Genomic DNA, 18,116 nt, shown 5'->3' with positions numbered 1-18,116 from the left:
TTCACAATAAACCTTGCTACTGCTCATTCTTTGGGTTCATTCCACCTTTAAGAGCTGTAACCCTCACCATGAAGTTCCACGGCTCCATTCTTGAAGTCAGTGAGACCATGAACCCACTGGCAGGAACCAACTCTGGACACATCTTGGGGGCTCGTCGAGGATATTGCCATGTGGTGAGTACCACTGGACTCCTTTCACTTGCTTTTCTGTCCTATTTTTCCTTAGAATTCGGGGGCTAAACACCAGGCACCTGTCAGCCAGTTAAAAGTGACTGCTGGACTAAAGACACAATGTGTCAGCCTTTCTGGGAAAGGGCTCTCTAACAACCCCCAACTTTTCGGAGTTGGGAGTGTTGGTTTGCCTGGAACCAGCTTCCGCTTTTCCTGCACTTCTGGGCTGAGCCAAGGGTCAACAGAGAGGAAAGCCATTCAGCTCCAGGGTCCTGACAAAATGTTGGTTGACCCTGCAGACTTGAGTGGAGCTCTCAAAGTTATGTTGCCCAAGCGAGACTCACCTATCTATCCTATCTATCCTGACCCTTGCCTCCTGGGTCCTAATGCCTGTCAGACAAATTACCTCCTGCCTCTTTTCTCCGAGGCTAATCCCACTTCTAAAAACCACTTCCTGTCCCTGGTGCTCTTCTAGTTTCTCTTCTAATATAAATTTCCGACTCTGTTCCCTTCTTTAGGCACCTGGGCTCACCAACCGGAAAGAGTCAAATTCTTCAATGGGAAATAGGTGCCCTGGGGAACATAATTTTTGCCCAAAGCCCCATCAGTGGGGTGGACTATCTGGAATTTTAGGATCCTTCCTTAGACTAGGAGGCCTAATGAAGGCTATTCCCAAAGCTAGGATATAGGGAGCCTCAGAAATTATAGACTCCAAAATTGGGGGGGATGTCCTTCCTATTCATATGATGAGAAGTGAGGACAAAAGGCATCACTGTCCCAACCCTGGAGATCCCTTCCCTCCCTCAAGGTATGACCCTCCACTCCATTTTGAGGCATATCATCTTTATAGGACACAGGTAAGCTCCCAATACCAACAGGAGAAAACAATTAGGACTCTAACTAACAGGTTTTCAAGAATGTGTTGGTAAGGGCCACTAAATCTGACCTTTCTCAGTCCTCTTTGTGGTCTAAGAGGAAAGGCAAGGGAGCAGGTTTTCGAGAATGCGTTAGTAAGGGTCACTAAATCCAACCCTCCTCAGTCCTCTTTGTGGTCTAGGAGGAAAACAAGTGTTTCCACTGCTGCTTTGGTAAGCACAACTATTCCAAACAGCAGGGTCAAGGACCCTTGCAGGTTCTTGGGCAGAGGTGGAGTGGGGGGCGCTGATAAACAGACCAAAACCTTGGGCAGTTTTTTTCTGTTTTAGATGGGAAACACTCAGACATCAATACGCTTACTCTTGAAATGCATGCTAAGCCATTGGGACCAATTTGACCCACAAACCCTGAAAAAGAAACAGCTTATTTTTTTTGTGCATTACAGCCTGGCCCCAATATTCTCTTTCTGATGGGGAAAAATGGCCACCTGAGGGAAGTATAATTACAATAATATCCTGCAGCTTGAACTTTTCTGTAAGAGGGAAGGCAAATGGAGTGAAATACTTTATGTCCAACCTTTCTTTTCATTGAAGGATAATCCACAACTATGCAAATCTTGCATTCCACATTCCACAGGAGGACCTCTCAGCTTACCCCCATATCCTAGCCTCCCTAAAGCTCCCCTTCATAAATTAATGATGAGCCTCCTCTAATCTCCCCCACCCAGAAGGAAACAAGCAAAGAAATCTTCAAGGGACCACAAAACCCCCCCAGGTTATTGGTTATGTTCCCTTCAAGCTGTAGAGGGAGGGGAATTTGGCCCAACTGAGGTACATGTCCCCTTCTCCCTCACTGATTTAAAGCATGTCAAGTTGGACCTGGGGAATTTTTCAGATGATCCTGATACGTATATAGATGTTTTATAGGGTCTAGGGCAAACCTTCGACATCACTTGGAGAGATGTCATGCTATTGTTAGATCAAATCCTGGCCTTTAATGAAAAGAATGTGGCTTTAGCTGCACCCTGAGAGTACGGAGATACCTGGTATCTTAGTCAAGTAAATGATAGAATGACAGGCAAAGAAAGGGACAAATTCCCTACCAGTCTGCAAGCCGTCCCCAGTATGGATCCACACTGGGACCTAGACTCAGATCATGGGGACTAGAGTTGTAAACTTCTGCTGATCTGTATTCTAGGAGGACTAAGGAGAATTAGGAAAAAGCCCATGAATTATTCAATGATGTCTCCCATACTCAGGGAAAAGAAGAAAATCCTACCACCTTCCTTGAGTAGCTACAGGGGGCCTTAGGAAAATATACTCCCCTGTCACCAGACTTACTCAAGGGTCAGTTGATCCTAAAAGATAAGTTTATGACCCAATCAGCCATAGATACCAGGAGAAAGCTTCAAAAGCTAGCCCTGGGCCCTGAACAAAATTTGGAAGCATTATTAAACCTGGCAACCTCGGTGTTCTATAATAGGGAACAAGAGGAACAAGGCTGAGAAGGAAAAGTGAGATAAGAGAAAGGCTGCAGCCTTAGTCATGGCCCTCAGACAAACAAACCTTGGTGGTTCAGAGAGGACAGAAAATGGATCAGGCCAATCACCCGGTAGGGCTTGTTATCAGTGTGGTTTGCAAGAACACTTTAAAAAAGGTTGTCCAATGAGAAACAAGCCTCCCCCTTGCCCATGTCCACTATGCCAAGGCAATCACCGGAAGGCACACTGCCCCAGAGGACAAAGGTTCTCTGGGCCAGAAGCCCACAACCAGATGATCCAACAACAGGACGGTAGGTGCCCCGGGCAAGCCCCAGCTCATGTCATCACCCTCACTGAGCCCCAGGTAAGTTTTACCATTGAGGGCCAGGAAATTGACTTATTCCTGGACACTGGCGTAGCTTTCTCAGTGTTAATCTCCTGCACTGGATGGCTGTCCCCAAGGTCTGTTACCATCTGAGGAATACTGGGACTGCCTGTAACCAGGTATTTCTCCCACCTCCTCAGTTGTAATTGGGAGACTTTGCTCTTTTCACATGCCCTTCTTGTTATGCCTGAAAGTCTCACACCCTTATTAGGGAGGGACATATTAGCCAAAGCTGGAGCTAGTATCTATATGAATATGGGGAACAAGTTAACCATTTGTTGTCCCTTACTTGAGGAGGGAATCAACCCTGAAGTCTGGGCATTAGAAGGACAATTCAGAAGGGCAAAAACTGCCTGCCCAGTCCAAATCAGGCTAAAAGACCTGACTACTTTTTCTTATCAAAGGCAATATCCCTTAAGGCCTGAAGCTCATAAAGGATTACAGGATATTATTAGACATTTAAAAGTTAAAAGGCTTAGTAAGAAAATGCAGTAGTCCCTGCAACACCCCTATTCTAGGAGTACAAAAACCGAATGGTTAGTGGAGACCAGTGCAAGATCTTAGGCTCATCAGTGAGGCAGTAAATCCTCTATATGCAGCTGTACCCAACCCCCATACCCTGCTCTCTCAAATACCAGAGGAAGCAGAATGGTTCACTGTTCTGGACCTCAAGGATGCCTTCTTCTGCATTCCCCTGCACTCTGACTCCCAGTTTCTCTTTGCCTTTGAGGATCTCACAGACCACACATCTGAAGTTACATGGATAGTCTTGCCTCAAGGGTTTGGGGATAGCCCTCATTTGTTTGGTCAGGCCCTGGCCCAAGATCTAGGCCACCTCTCAGGTCCAGACACTCTGGTCCTTCCATATGTGGACGATTTACTTTTGGCTACCAGTTCGGAAGCTTCATGCCAGCAGGCTACTCTAAATCTCCTGAATTTTCTAGCTAATCAAGGGTACAAAGTGTCTAAATCAAAGGCCCTGCTCTGCCTACAAGTCAAATATCCAGGCCTAATCTTAGCCAGAGGAACCATAGCCCTCAGCAAAGAACGAATACAGCCTATACTGGCTTGTCCTCACCCTAAGACATGAAAACAGTTGTGGGGGTTCCTTGGGATCACCAGTTTTTGCTGACTATGGATCCCTGGATATAGCGAGATGGGCCAGGTCCCTCTATAATCAAGGAGACCCAGAGGGCAAATACTCATCTAGTAGAATGGGAACCAGAGGGAGAAACATCTTTCAAAACCTTAAAGCAGGCCCTAATACAAGCTCCAGCCTTAAGCCTTCCCACAGGACAAAACTTCTCTTTATACATTACAGAGAGAGCAGGGATAGCTCTTGGAGTCCTTATTCAGGCTCGTGGGACAACCCCACAACCAGTGGCATACCTCAGTAAGGAAATTGATGTAGAAGCAAAAGGCTGACCTCACTGTTTATGGGTTGTTGTGGCAGTGGCCATCTTAGTATCAGAGGCTATCAAAATAATACAAGGAAAGAATTGTATTACTCATCTGGACTACTCATGATGTAAATGGCATACTAGGTGCCAAAGGAAATTTATAGCTATCAGACAACTGCCTGCTTAGATACCAGGCACTACTCCTTGAGGGACCGGTGCTTCAAATATGCATGTGTGCATCCCTCATCCCTGCTACTTTTCTCCCAGAGGATGGGGAACCAATCGAGCATGACTGCCAACAAATTGTAGCTCAGACTTATGCCACCTGAGAGGATCTCTTTGAAGTCCCCTTAATTAATCCTGACCTTGACCTATATACCGATGGAAGTTCATTTGTGGAGAATGGGATGTGAAGGGCAGGTTATGCCATAGTTAGTGATGTAACAGTACTTGAAAGAAGCCTCTTCCCCCAGGGACTAGCACCCAGTTAGCAGTACTACTGCTGCTTACCTGAGCCTTAGAACTGGGAAAGGAAAAAAGAATAAATGTGTATACAGATAGCGAGTATGCTTATCTAATCCTGGGCATTAGAAGGACAATTCAGAAGGGCAAAAACTGCCTGCCCAGTCCAAATCAGGCTAAAAGACCTGACTACTTTTTCTTATCAAAGGCAATATCCCTTAAGGCCTGAAGCTCATAAAGGATTACAGGATATTATTAGACATTTAAAAGTTATAAGGCTTAGTAAGAAAATGCAGCAGTCCCTGCAACACCCCTATTCTAGGAGTACAAAAACCGAATGGTTAGTGGAGACTAGTGCAAGATCTTAGGCTCATCGATGAGACAGTAAATCCTCTATATGCAGCTGTACCCAACCGCTATACCCTGCTCTCTCAAATATCAGAGGAAGCAGAATATCAGAGGAAGCAGCCCATGCTGCAATATGGGAAGAAAGGGAGTTCTAACCTCTGGAGGAACTCCCATTAAATACCACAAAGAAATCATGGAGTTATTGCACACAGTGCAAAAACCCAAGGAGGTGGCAGTCTTATACTGCCAAAGCCATCAAAAAGGTGAAGGAGAAAAGACAGAAGGAAACCGTTGGGCAGATGCTGAGGCCAAAATTGCTGCAAGGTGGAACCTCCCATTAGAAATACCTACAGAAGGACCCTTGGTATGGAACAACTGTCTCCAAGAGATTAAGCCCCAGTATTCCTCAACCAAAACAGAATGGGGACTTTCATGGGGGCACAGTTTTCTCCCCTCGGGGTGGTTAACGACAGAAGAGGGAATGGTACTCATACCCGAAGCCAGCCAGTGGAAAATACTTAAGAACCTCCACCAAACTTTTCATATGGCTATTGAGAACAATCATCAAATGGCCAAATCCCTATTTACAGGGCCAGATCTCCTCTGGACCATCCAACAAGTAGTCAAAGCCTGTGAGGTGTGCCAAAGGAATAATCCCTTGGTCCATTGTAAGGCCCCTCTGGGGAAAAAAGAATAGGGCACTATCCTGGAGAGGACTGGCAATTAGACTTCACCCATATGCCTAAGTCAAGGGGATTTCAATACTTGTTGGTCTGTGTTGATACCTTTACAAATCGGATAGAAGCTTTCCCCTGCAAGATAGAGAAGGCTCAGGAAGTGGTTAAAGTCCTAATTCATGAAATAATTCCTAGATTTGGGCTTCCCCAAAGCTTACAAAGGGAAAATGGTGTGGCTTTTAAAGCCAGTAATTCAGGGAATTTCCAGGGTGCTAGGGATACAGTACAACCTTCACTGCTCCTGGAGGCCGCAATCCTCAGGGAAGGTCTAGAAGGCAAATGAAACACTCAAGAGGCACTTAAGGAAACTAACACAAGAAACTCATCTCCCATGGCCTACCCTCTTGTCCATGGCCTTGTTGAGGATCCGAAATTCTCCTCACAAAATGGGACTCAGTCCATATGAAATGCTGTATGGACGACCTTTTCTCACAAATGACCTCTTACTTGATCAGGAAACTGCCAGCTTGGTCAAGGATATAACTTCCTTGGCAAAATATCAACAAAACCTTAAAAATCTACCCGAAGGATGTTACAGAGACAAGGAAACAGAGTTGTTCCAACCGGGAGATCTATCGTTGATCAAGTCCCTCCCCTCTATGGATTCCCTGTGGGAAGGACCATACTTGGTAATCCTCTCTACCTCCACTGCAGTTTAGGCAGCAGGATTGGAATCTTGGACTCATCACACCCGAGTTAAACTTTGGACACCCCCTGAGGAACCTGTGGGACCATCAGCTCAGGAGTCCCAAGATCAGCCAGACCAGCCTCGATACACCTGTGAACCATTGGAGGACTTGCATCTCCTATTTCAGAAGGAAACATCTGAGACTAAAAAGGCTCCTACAGCTGATCCTGAGGAAAAACCCCTTCCTACTTAAAACAGGTAAGTGAAACCCTACATAATCTTTAACACCTCTCTTTGCCCCTTTAATGGAATCCTTTTACTGTTTCATCACATTATTAAGCAGTATACTAACCATACTCTTTGCAGTAGGACTATATACTATAGCTCCTTCTGGGACGAAAATCCTAATCACATCAACCTTTATTCTATCATCCTTCCTTCTGACAGCAATTACTCCTACCTTTAACTCAGACTGGATAAAACGATCTTATTTTCCAAGGCACCCTCTTTTCCTTCCTACTTACTCTTTGCCTATCTATCCCTCCTGCTTCCTTGGCTACCCCACATAGTCGCCCCTCCCCTTCTCTAGCTCCTAATTACCTCTGCAAGACCCTCAACTTAACCCACTCTCTGTTAAACCAGTCCAATCCTTCCCTGGCAAATGACTGTTGGCTTTATATCCCTCTATCAGCCACTGCTTACGTTGTCACTCCCATTCCTGCAAAAACTGGGTCTTTACTAACTTAACCTACCACCCCCGTTATGAAGGAAAAGACCCTTTCCAACTTCTATATACGCAATCATTAGCCAACTGCCCCATCTCTGATAGGACCAAAAATACCCTAACAGGATGCACAATCCAGCTTTTACACTCTTCTATTTCCAACGTCACCTATTACACGAGCAATGAAAAGCCCATACATGGCCCTGTAACCACAAATACCATCTTAACTTTCCAAGCCTCTTTATGCATCCAATGCAACCTGTTATCAGGCGTGCCCCTGGGGCACCTACTATCCTATCAGTGTAATTACACCCTACAACTTCAAACCCCAAATGATCATAGTAACTTTCAAGTCACCCAAACAGCTCCATTCAGATGGCTTGTCTGCTTCTCAGGGCCCCCCAAAATCATCACCTCCTCTCTGCTTAACAAATAGTCTGGCTTTTGTAGTGGCAAACATACTTCCTGCATGACCATTCACCCCTGGATCCCCTGCAGCAGCGCCCCCACCATTAATGAATGCCTTCTCATCCCCTCTTTCAATTACTCTCTTGAATGGTTCCTAGTAGATACAAAATGTTTTTTTTTTTTTTTTTCCTCCAGGGGGAAAATAGAACACAGTGAGCCACTCATTTGCTCCCAACACCCCTTTCCAGCTGCTCACTGGAGCTACTTTGGCAAGTACTCTAGAAGTATGGGAAAATGAAAACAAACACACACCTTTTTAACATACACAACCAGTTCTGTCTACCCAGCCAAGGCATGTTCTTCTTATGTGAAACTGCAACCTATATCTGCCTCCCCATTAACTGGACAGGCACCTGCACCTTAGTCTTCCTAAGTCCCAACATTGACATTGCCCCGGGAAATCAGACCCTATCAGTGCCCCCTCAAAGCTCAAATCCCTCAGGGCAGGGCCATACAACTAACACCCCTACTTTTAGGGTTAGGAATGGCCACTGCTACGGCAACCAGAATAGCCACTTCATTATCCTACTTCTGGATATACTGCTGACTGGGGTGGCCAGCTTTTATTCCCTTATTGTCCCTTCCCATGTTCCATTTCTGTCCTATCAGATATATCTACTTCTTTATCTACTTCATTATCCTACTACCACACACTCTCAAAGGATTCCTCAGACAGTTTGCAAGACATAACACAATCTATACTTACTCTACAATCCCAAATAGATGCTTTGGCAGCAGTGACTCCCCAAAACCACTGAGGCCTAGACCTCCTCACTGCTGAGAAAGGAGGACTTTGCACCTTCTTAGGGGAAGAGTGTTGTTTTTACACTAACCAGTCAGGGATAGTATGTGACACCAGCCAGTGTTTACAGGAAAAGGCTTCTGAAATCAGACAATGCCTTTCAAACTCTTATACCAACCTCTGGAGTTGGGTGACATGGCTTCTCCCCTTTCTAGGTCCCATGACAGATATCTTGCTATTACTTGCCTTCAGTACCTATATTTTTAACCTCCTTGTCAAATTTGTCTCTTCCAGTATCGAGGCCGTAAAGCTACAGATGGTCTTACAAATGGATCCCCAAATGAGCTCAACTCACAACTTCTACTGAGGACCCTTGGACCAACCCACTGGCCCTTTGACTGGCCTAGAGAGCTCCCCTCTGGGGGATGCTACAACTGCAGGCCCCTTCTTTGCCCCATCCAGCAGGAAGTAGCTAGAGCGGTCATTGCCCAGTTCCCAACAGCAGTTGGGGTGTCCTGTTTAGAAGGGGGATTGAGAGGTGAGGCCAGCTGGACTTCCTGGGTTGAGTGGAGACTTGGGGAACTTTCCTGCCTTACAAGAGGATTGGAAAATGCACCAATCAGCACTCTGTAAAATGCACCAATCGGTGCTCTGTAAAACGCACCAATCAGCAGGATTCTAAAAGTAGCCAATCACAGGGAGGATAGAAAAAAGGGCAATCTGATAGGACAGAAATGGAACATGGGAAGGGACAGTAAGGGAATAAAACCTAGCCACTGCAGTCAGCAGTGGCAACCTGCTCAGGTCCCCTTCCATGCTGTGGAAGCTTTGTCTTTTTGCTTTTCACAATAAACCTTGCTACTGCTCACTCTTTGGGTCCGTGCCATCTTTAAGAGCTATAACACAGCGAACATCCGTGGCTCCATTCTTGAAGTCAGCAAGACCACGAAACCACCAGCAGGAACCAACTCCGGACGCATCTCCTTAGTAATACTGTGTCTGGTTGGTCTGCCCATTGTTGAAAGTGGGTTACTGAAGTCCCCTACTATTATTGTTTTGCTATTTCTCCCTTCTTGTCCACTAGTATTTGCTTTATACATATAGGTACTCTGATATTGGTTGCATATATACTTAAAATTGTTATGTCCCCTTGATGAATTGAGTTCTTTATTATTAAATAATGACCTTCTTTGTCTTTCATGAGAGTTTTTGACTTGAGGTCTGTTTTATCTGATGTAAGTATAGCTACTCCTGCTCTGTTTTGGTTACCATTTGCATGGAATGTCTTCTTCCATCTCTTCACTTTCAACTTATGTGTCCTTAAAGCTAATAGAGTCTCTTGTAGCCAGCATATAGTTGGATCTTATTTTTATCTATTCAGTCACTCTGTGTCTTTTCATTGGATAATTTAATTCACTTGCATTCAAAGTAATTATTGATAGGTAAGGATTTACTATTGCAATTTTATAAATTATTTTCTAGTTGTTTTGTACATCCCTTGTTTCTTTTCACTTGTTGTCTACCTGTGTGATTTGGTTATTCTCTGTAGTGCTAAGTTTCTATTCCTTTCTCTTTATCACTTATGTATCCGCTATAGTGTTTCGTTTTGTGGTTACCATGAGGCTTACATAAAACACCTTATAATAGATTATTTACTACTGATAACAACTTCAGTTGCATACAAAAATACTAGACTTTTACCCTGCACCTCACGATTTATATTTTCAATGTATAATTTACATCTCTTTAATGTTGTGTTCACCTTAACTTATTGTACTTATGGTTATTTTTGTCCATTTTGACTTTTATCTTTCATTCTAGACATAGAAATGATTTATAAGCCACCATTATGGTATTGGAGTATTCTGAATTTCACTATATATTTACCTTTACCAGTATATTTTTTACCTTCTTATGTTTTCTTGTTAGTAATTAGTATCCTTTTGTTCCCACTTGAAGAACCTTCTTAAGCATTTCTTGTAAGGCAGGTCTAGTGGTGATGAATCCCCCCAACTTTTGCTTGTCTGGTAAAGACTTTATTTCTTCTTCATTTCTGAAGGACACTTTCATTGGGTATTATATTATTGGCTGACAGTTTTCTTATTTCAGCACTTTGAATATATCATCTCATTCTTTTTTGAGCTGCAAAGTTTCTGTTAAGTCCATGGACAGTCTAACAATAATTCCTTTATATGTGGCATAGTGCTTTTCTCTTGCTGCTTTTACAATTCCCTATTTGTCTCTGACTTTTGATAGTTTGACTACAATATGCCTCAATGAGTGCCTTTCTGGGTTAAACCTGTGTGGGAAGGAACCTTTAGCTTCGTGGATCTGGATGTCCATATCTTTCCCAAGACTTGGGAAGTTTTCAGTGATTATTTCATTAAATAAGCTTCATGTCCTTTTCTGTATCTTTTCTTCTTCTGAAACTCTCATAGTGTGATTGTTCGTTTGCTTAATGGTTTCCCTTGAGTCCCATAGGCCTTCTTCACTCTTTTTTATTAGTTTTTTTTCTTTTTCTTTCTCTGTTTTTTTTTTTTTCTTTTTTACCTCTGAAGGAGTAGATTCAAAAGATCTGTCTTCAATTTAACAGATTCTTCTGCTTGATCTAGTCTGCTGTTGAAGCTGTCTGTTGTATTTTTTGTTTTATGCATCTGATTATTCAGTGTCAGGATTTCTATTTCATTCTTTTTTATATTTATCTCCTTGTTGAATTTCTCATTCAGATCATAAATTGTTTTCTTAATTTTGTTGAATTGTCTATCTGTGTTCTATTATATCTCACTGAATTTCCTTAAGATCATTATTTTGAATTTCTTTTTGAGCATTTCATAAATCTCCTTGTCTTTAGGGCCAGTTACTGGAGAACTATTGTATTCCTTTCGTGGTAACATGTTTCATTGTTTTGTTTTGTTCTTACTTCTGTGTCCTTATATCGATGTCTGAACACCTGGTGGAACAATGACCTCATTCAAACTTTACAGAATGGCTTTTATAGAGAGAGTTTACTTGCAGATGTGTCAGGGTAGTACCAGTTGGAAAGGGTTTGGTGGCTCTGAATTCAAGTGGATCCAGTGAAATAGGCTTCCTACAACCATTTCAGCTGTGATCAACATCAATGACTGCGAGTGCCTCATTGGCCTAAGCTAAAGGAGTTTGTGGCAGTGGCAGCAGCAGCTCGTGATGTTATATTGTTTAGTGACAAGGGACTTGGGAGTCTTCCTGTTCTCATTTTCTTTACAATGGGGAGTCATAGCTCAGGAAACACCTCTTGGCAATGGTTCTGATATGGTTTATAAGCAGCCACAGTGACACTGGGTTTCAGGATTCAAGTGATCAGAGTAGTGTGGAGCCAGGGTCCTGGGCTTAGAGTCTTGAAAGCCTTCTGTGGTCCCTGGGACTCGGGGCACAGGTTCACTTTCAGGGGCCTAGGTAGATGCAGATTGCCCACAAAGCCAAAGCGTGTGACCCTGAAGGACACCCCAACAGCTTGGGTCCAGAGGGATGGGTTTTAGTTGTGACTCTGACCCTGGGAGACAGAGCATAGCACTGGGCTGGCCCTAGGGAAGGGATTTTGGGCCCTAAGGTACAGGGCACAGCTGCAGTTTGGGACCCAGAGCCCAGTAGGGCACAGTGGCAACTTACGCCCTGGAGGATGAAGCACCATGAAGTAGTGACTCTAAATCTGGCCATGGTAGTGCACAGCAGTATCCCAAGCTCTCTGAGGCCAGATGTAGTGGCAGGAAGGACCCAGAAATGGTGAAGCACAGCTGTGACTGGAGCTTCAGAGGGCAGAAAGTACAGTGATGACTCCGCTCCCCAGACAGTGTGTTTTGGCGGCTCATACTCTGGAGGGCTAGCTCGGTTTTAAGGAAACAGGGTGTTACAGTTGTTTGGTTTGGAATACCGGGATCTCACCTCAGCCAATGCTTTGTTTCCCTGGGACATGAGGTGCCACATCAGCTCAGCCCTGGGAGCCCTGGATGCTCAGCTCAGGTAAGGCATCGATTCCCCATGAAGTAGGGTTCCTCTTCAGTTCAGGCTCTGGGGCCATTACTGCTTTGGATGGCCAAGGCACCATTTCCATGGGAGGCAGGGCACCACTACAACAACAGCCCCAGGGGTTATGAATGCTCTGTATAGCTAAGGCACCATTTTTCTGGGAGACAGGGCACTAAGTCAACTCAGGTCCTGAGGGACAAGGTGCAGTAGTGACTAGTAGGGGTATACGGAGTGGCTCCGTGTCAGCTGGCCCCACAAAATAGGGTGTAGCAGCAGCTTGGCTCAGTGATGGTGTGTCACCAGATGTGGGTGGTGTACTGGCAATAAAGCCTCAGGGATGAAAGGGTGCTGTGGAGCCACTCACTTCCTAGAGCAGGCCAGACTCCAGCAGGGGTTCCAGTTCCAGGATGGCACAGTGCGGTAATAGCATGGGCCATAGTGGATAGGGCACAATGGGGCTCTTTCAGTGGGAAGAGTACAGCTGTGTGGACTCCAGGCAGCTCTTTCAACTGGACTTAATACCTCTGAGGATATAGGAATCCCCATTGGTGAGGACTGTAGGAGTCCAACGTGGTATTAAGGGCTTCTTGGGTCCTCCTGCATACCCCTTCCCCAGTGGGAGAAGTCCCCCCTTTATTCAAGCTGATCCTCACTGGAGAATGTGGCAGCAAAGGTGAGGTGTTTCTTTCCCTTCTCTATGTGGCCATCCTTGGTTTTTGTGCTCTACAGGACTTTTGCTACTCCTTTGATGTACTCCAGCACTCTCCTGTAGTTATTCTCATCAAAATATAGTTCTTTATACATTGTTGTGGTCTTCGTGGGGAAGAGGAGCACTAGGGGCTTCTAGTCAGCCATCTTGCTGACATCCTGTCTTCATTTGTTTCTGATATTAGTATTGTATCTTCTCTCTCTCTCTTTTTATTTCTTATTTAGTCTGGCTAGTGGTTTATCAATTTTATTGATCTTTTCGAAGAATCAGCTTTTGGTTTTAGCGATTTTGTCTATTATTTTCAATTTCCTTGATTTCTGCTTCACTTTTTATTATTTTTTTCTTCTTATTTGCATTTAATTTGCTTATCTTTCCTAGATTCCTAAGGTGGAAACTTAGATTATTGATTTTAGATTTTCATTTTTTATATTGTGATAGTTTTTGTTAATTAATTTTTTATATGTATTTTTTCTTTTTCAATAGGTTATTGGGGTACAGGTGGTGTTTGGTCATGTGAGTAAGTTATTTAGCGGTGATTTGTGGGACTTTGGTGCACCCATCACCTGAGCAGTATACACTGCACCCTATTTGTAGTCTTTTACCCCGTGTCCCCCTCCCACCCTTCCCCCAACAAAGTCCATAGTATCATTCAGATGCCTTTGTGTCCTCATAGCTTAGCTCCCACATATCAATGACAACATATGATGTTTGGTTTTCCATTCCTGAGTTACTTCACTTAGAATTGCTTCGAGTTACTTCACTTCCATCTCATCCAGGTTGCTGTGAACGCCATTAATTCATTCCTTTTTATGGCTGAGTAGTATTCACAGTATCTTTATCCACTCCTTGATCGATGGGCATTTGGGTTCGTTCCATATTTTTGCAATTGCAAATTGTGCTGCTGTAAACATGTGTGTGCAACTATCTTGTTTGTGTAATGACTTCTTTTCCTCTAGATAGATACCTAGTAGTGGGATTGCTGGATCAAACAGTAGATGTCTTTTAGTTCTTTAAGGGTTCTCCTAGTGGCTGTACTGGTTTACATTCCCACCAACAGTGTAAAAGTGTTCCTTTTCCACCACATTGACACCAACATCTATTATTTTTTGACTATGGCCATTCTTGCGGGAGTAATGTGGTGTCACATTGTGGTTTTGATTTGCATTTCCCTGGTAAATAGTGATGTTGAGCATTTTTCCGCATGCTTGTTGGCCATTTGTATATCTACTTTTGAGAATTGTCTATTCATGTCCTTAGCCCACTTTTTCATGGAATTGTTTGGTTTTTTTCTTGCTGATTTGTTTGAGTTCATTGTAGATTCTGGATATTAGTCCTTTGTCTAGATTGCAAAGATTTTTCTCCACCTCTGTGTGTTGTCAGTTTACTCTGCTAATTGTTTCCGTTGCTATGCAGAAGCTTTTTCGTTTAATTAATTTCCATCTATCTATCTTTGTTTTTGTTGCATATACTTATGGGTTCTTGGTCATGAAGTCTTTGCCTAAGCCAATGTCTAGAAGAGTTTTTCCAATGTTGTTTTCTAAAATTCTAATGGTTTCAGGTCTTAGTTTTAAGTTTTTGATTCATCTTGAGTTAGTTTTTATATAAGGTGGGAGATGAGGATCCACTTTCATTCTCCTACATGTGGCTAGCCAATTGTCCTACCACCAATTGTTAAATAGGGTGTCCTTTCCCCATTTTATGTTCTTGTTTGCTTTGTCGAAGATCAGTTAGCTGTAAGTATTTGGCTTTATTTCTGGATTCTCTATTCTATTCCATTGGTCTATGTGCCTATGTTTATACCAGTACCATGCTGTTTTGGTGACTGTGGCCTTATATTATAGCTTGAAATCTGGTAAGGTGATGCCTCCAGATTCAATCTTTTTGCCTAGTCTTGCTTTAGCTATGTGGACTCTTTTTTGGTTCCATATGAATTTTAGGATTGTTTTTTCTAGTTCTGTGAAGAATGATGGTGGTATTTTGATGGGAATTGCATTGAATTTGTAGATTCTTTCAGCAGTATGGTAATTTTCACAATATTGATTCTGCCCATCCATAAGCATGGGATGTGTTTCCATTTAATTGTGTCATGTGTTATTTCTTTCAGCAGTGTTTTGTAGTTTTACTTGTAGGGGATTTCCTTGGTTAGGTACACTCCTATGTATTTTATTTTATTTTATTTTATTTTATTTTATTTTATTTTATTTTATTTTATTTTATTTTGCAGCTGTTGTAAAAGGGATTGAGTTATTGGTTTGATTCTCAGCTTAATCACTGTTGGTGTATAGCAGAGCTACTGATTTGTGTACATTAATTTTGTATCCTGAAACTTTACTGAATTCACTTACCACTTCTAGGAGATTTTGGGAGGAGTTTTTAGGGTTTTCTATGTATGTTGTATATGTTCATATCAACAGCAAACAGCAACAACTTGAATGCCTCTTTACTGATTTGAATACCCCTTATTTCTTTCTCTTTTCTGATTGCTCTGGCTAGGACTTTCAGTACTATGTTGAAGTGGTGAAAAGTGGGCATCCTTGTGGTGGTGAAAGTGGGCATCCTTGTCTTGTTTCAGTTCTTAGGAGGAATGCTTTCAGTTTTTCCCCATTCAGAGTAATGTTGGGTGTGGGTTTGTCATAGATGGCTTTATATCCCTTACATGCCAATTTTGCTGATGGTTTTATTCATAAAGGGATGCCGGATTTTGTCAAATGCTTTTTCTGCATTTATTGAGATGATCATGTAATTTTTTGGTTTTAATTCTGTTTATGTGGTGTATCACATTTATTGACTTTTGTATGTTAAACTATTCCTGCATCCCTGGTATGAAACGCACTTAATTATGGTAGATTATCTTTTTGATATGCTGTTGGATTAAGTTTGCTAGTATTTTTTTGAGGATTTTTGCATGTATGTTCACCAAGGATATTGGTCTGTCATTTTCTTGTTTTGTTATGTCCTTCTCTGGTTTGGGCATTAGGATGACACTGGCTTCATGGAATGATTTAGGGAGGATTCCCTTTTTCTCTGTGTTTTGGAATATTGTCAACAGGATTGGTACCAATTCTTCTTTGAACTGAATGTCTGATAGAATTCAGCTGTCATTCTGTCTGACCTTGAACTCTTTTTTGTTGGCAATTATTTAGTTACCATTTCAATCTCGCTGCTTGTTACTGTTCAGAGTTTCTATATCTTCCTGGGTACATCTAGAAGAGTTGCATATTTCCAGGAATTTATTCATCTCCTCTAGGTTTTCTAGTTTTTGTGTGTAAGTGTGTTCATAGTAGCTAATCTTTGGTATTTCTGTGATTTCAGTTGTGATATCTCCTGTTTTGTTTCTCATTGAGCTTATTTAGATCTTCCCTCTTCCTTTCTTGGTTAATTTTGCTAATCATCTATCAATTTTATTTATGTTTTCGGAGAGCCAGCTTTTTGTTTCATTTGCCATTTTTTGTATTTTTTTCTTTCAATTTCATTTAGATCTGCTCTGATTTTCATTATTTCTTTTCTTCTGCTGGGTTTGGGTTTGAATGGTTCTTGTTTTACCAGTTCTGTGAAGTGCGACCTTAGATTGTCTGTGCTCTTTCAGATGTTTTGATGTCAGACTGTGAACTTTCCTCTTAGCACTGCTTTTGCTGTATCCTAGAGATTTTGATAGATTGTGCCGTTATCATCATTCAGTTCGAAGAATTTTTAAATTTCTATCGAGTTCATCAATGGTCATTCAGGAACAGGTTGTTTTACTTCCACGTATTTGCATAGTTTTGAGGATTTCTTTAGAGTTGATTTCCCATTTTATTCTACTATGGTCTGAGATAGTAGTTGATATAATTTTAATTTTCATAAATTTACTGAGACTTGTTTTGTAGCCTATCATATGGTCTCTCTTAAAGAATGTTCCATGCACTGATGAATAGAATGTATATTCTGCAGTTTTTGGGAAGAATGTTCTGTAAATATGTTAAGTCCATTTGTTGTAGCGTATAGTTTAAGTCCATTGTTTCTTTGTTGACTTTCTGTCTTTATGACCTGTCTAGTGCTGTCAGCAGAGTATTAAAGACCTCTACTATTATTGTGTTGCCATCTATCTCATTTCTTAGGTCTATTAGTAATTGTTTTATAAATTTGGGAGTTTCAGTGTTATGTACATATGTACTTAGGATTGTAATATTTTCCTGTTCGACTAGTCCTTTTATCATTATATAATGTTTCTCTTTGTCTTTTTTAACTGCTGTTGCTTTAAAAGCTTGTTTTGTCTGATATAAGAATAGCTACTCCTAGCCAGGTGCGGTGGCTCAAACCTGTAATCCCAGCATTTTGGGAGGCCAAGGTGGGCAGATCATGAGGTCAGGAGATTGAGACCATCCTGGCCAACATGGTGAAACCCGATCTCTACTAAATACAAAAAATTAGCCAGGCATGGTGGTGCGTGACTTTATTCCCAGCTACACGGGAGGCTGAGGTGGGGGAATCGCTTGAACCCAGGAGGTTGCAGTGAGCCGAGATTGTGCAAGTGCACTCCAGCCTGAGTGAGCTACTCCTGCTCACTTTTGGTGCCCATTTGGATGGAATCTTTTCCCACCCCTTTACCTTAACTTTATGTGAGTCCTTATGTGTTAGGTGAGTCTCCTGAAGACAACAGAAACTTGGTTGGTGAATTCTTATCCATTCTGCCATTCTGTATCTTTTAATGGAGCATTTAGGCCACTTACATTCAATTAGTATTGAGATGTTGGGTAGTTTTCCATCCATTGTGCTATTTGTTACTTGAATATCTTGTGTTTCTTTTCATTGTGTTATTGTTACATAGGTCCCGTGAGATTTGTGCTTTAAGGATGTTCTATTTTGGTGTATTTTAAGGATTTGTTTCAAGACTTAGAGCTCCTTTTAACAGTTCTTATAGTGCTGGCTTGGTAGTGGCAAATTCTCTCAGCATTTGTTTGTCTGGAAAAAAAACTGTATCTTTCCTTCATTTTTGACACTTAGTT

Source organism: Piliocolobus tephrosceles, chromosome 5 (genome assembly GCF_002776525.5).
Source record: "Piliocolobus tephrosceles isolate RC106 chromosome 5, ASM277652v3, whole genome shotgun sequence".
NCBI lineage: Eukaryota > Metazoa > Chordata > Mammalia > Primates > Cercopithecidae > Piliocolobus > Piliocolobus tephrosceles.
Note: the sequence above shows the minus strand (reverse complement) of the source record.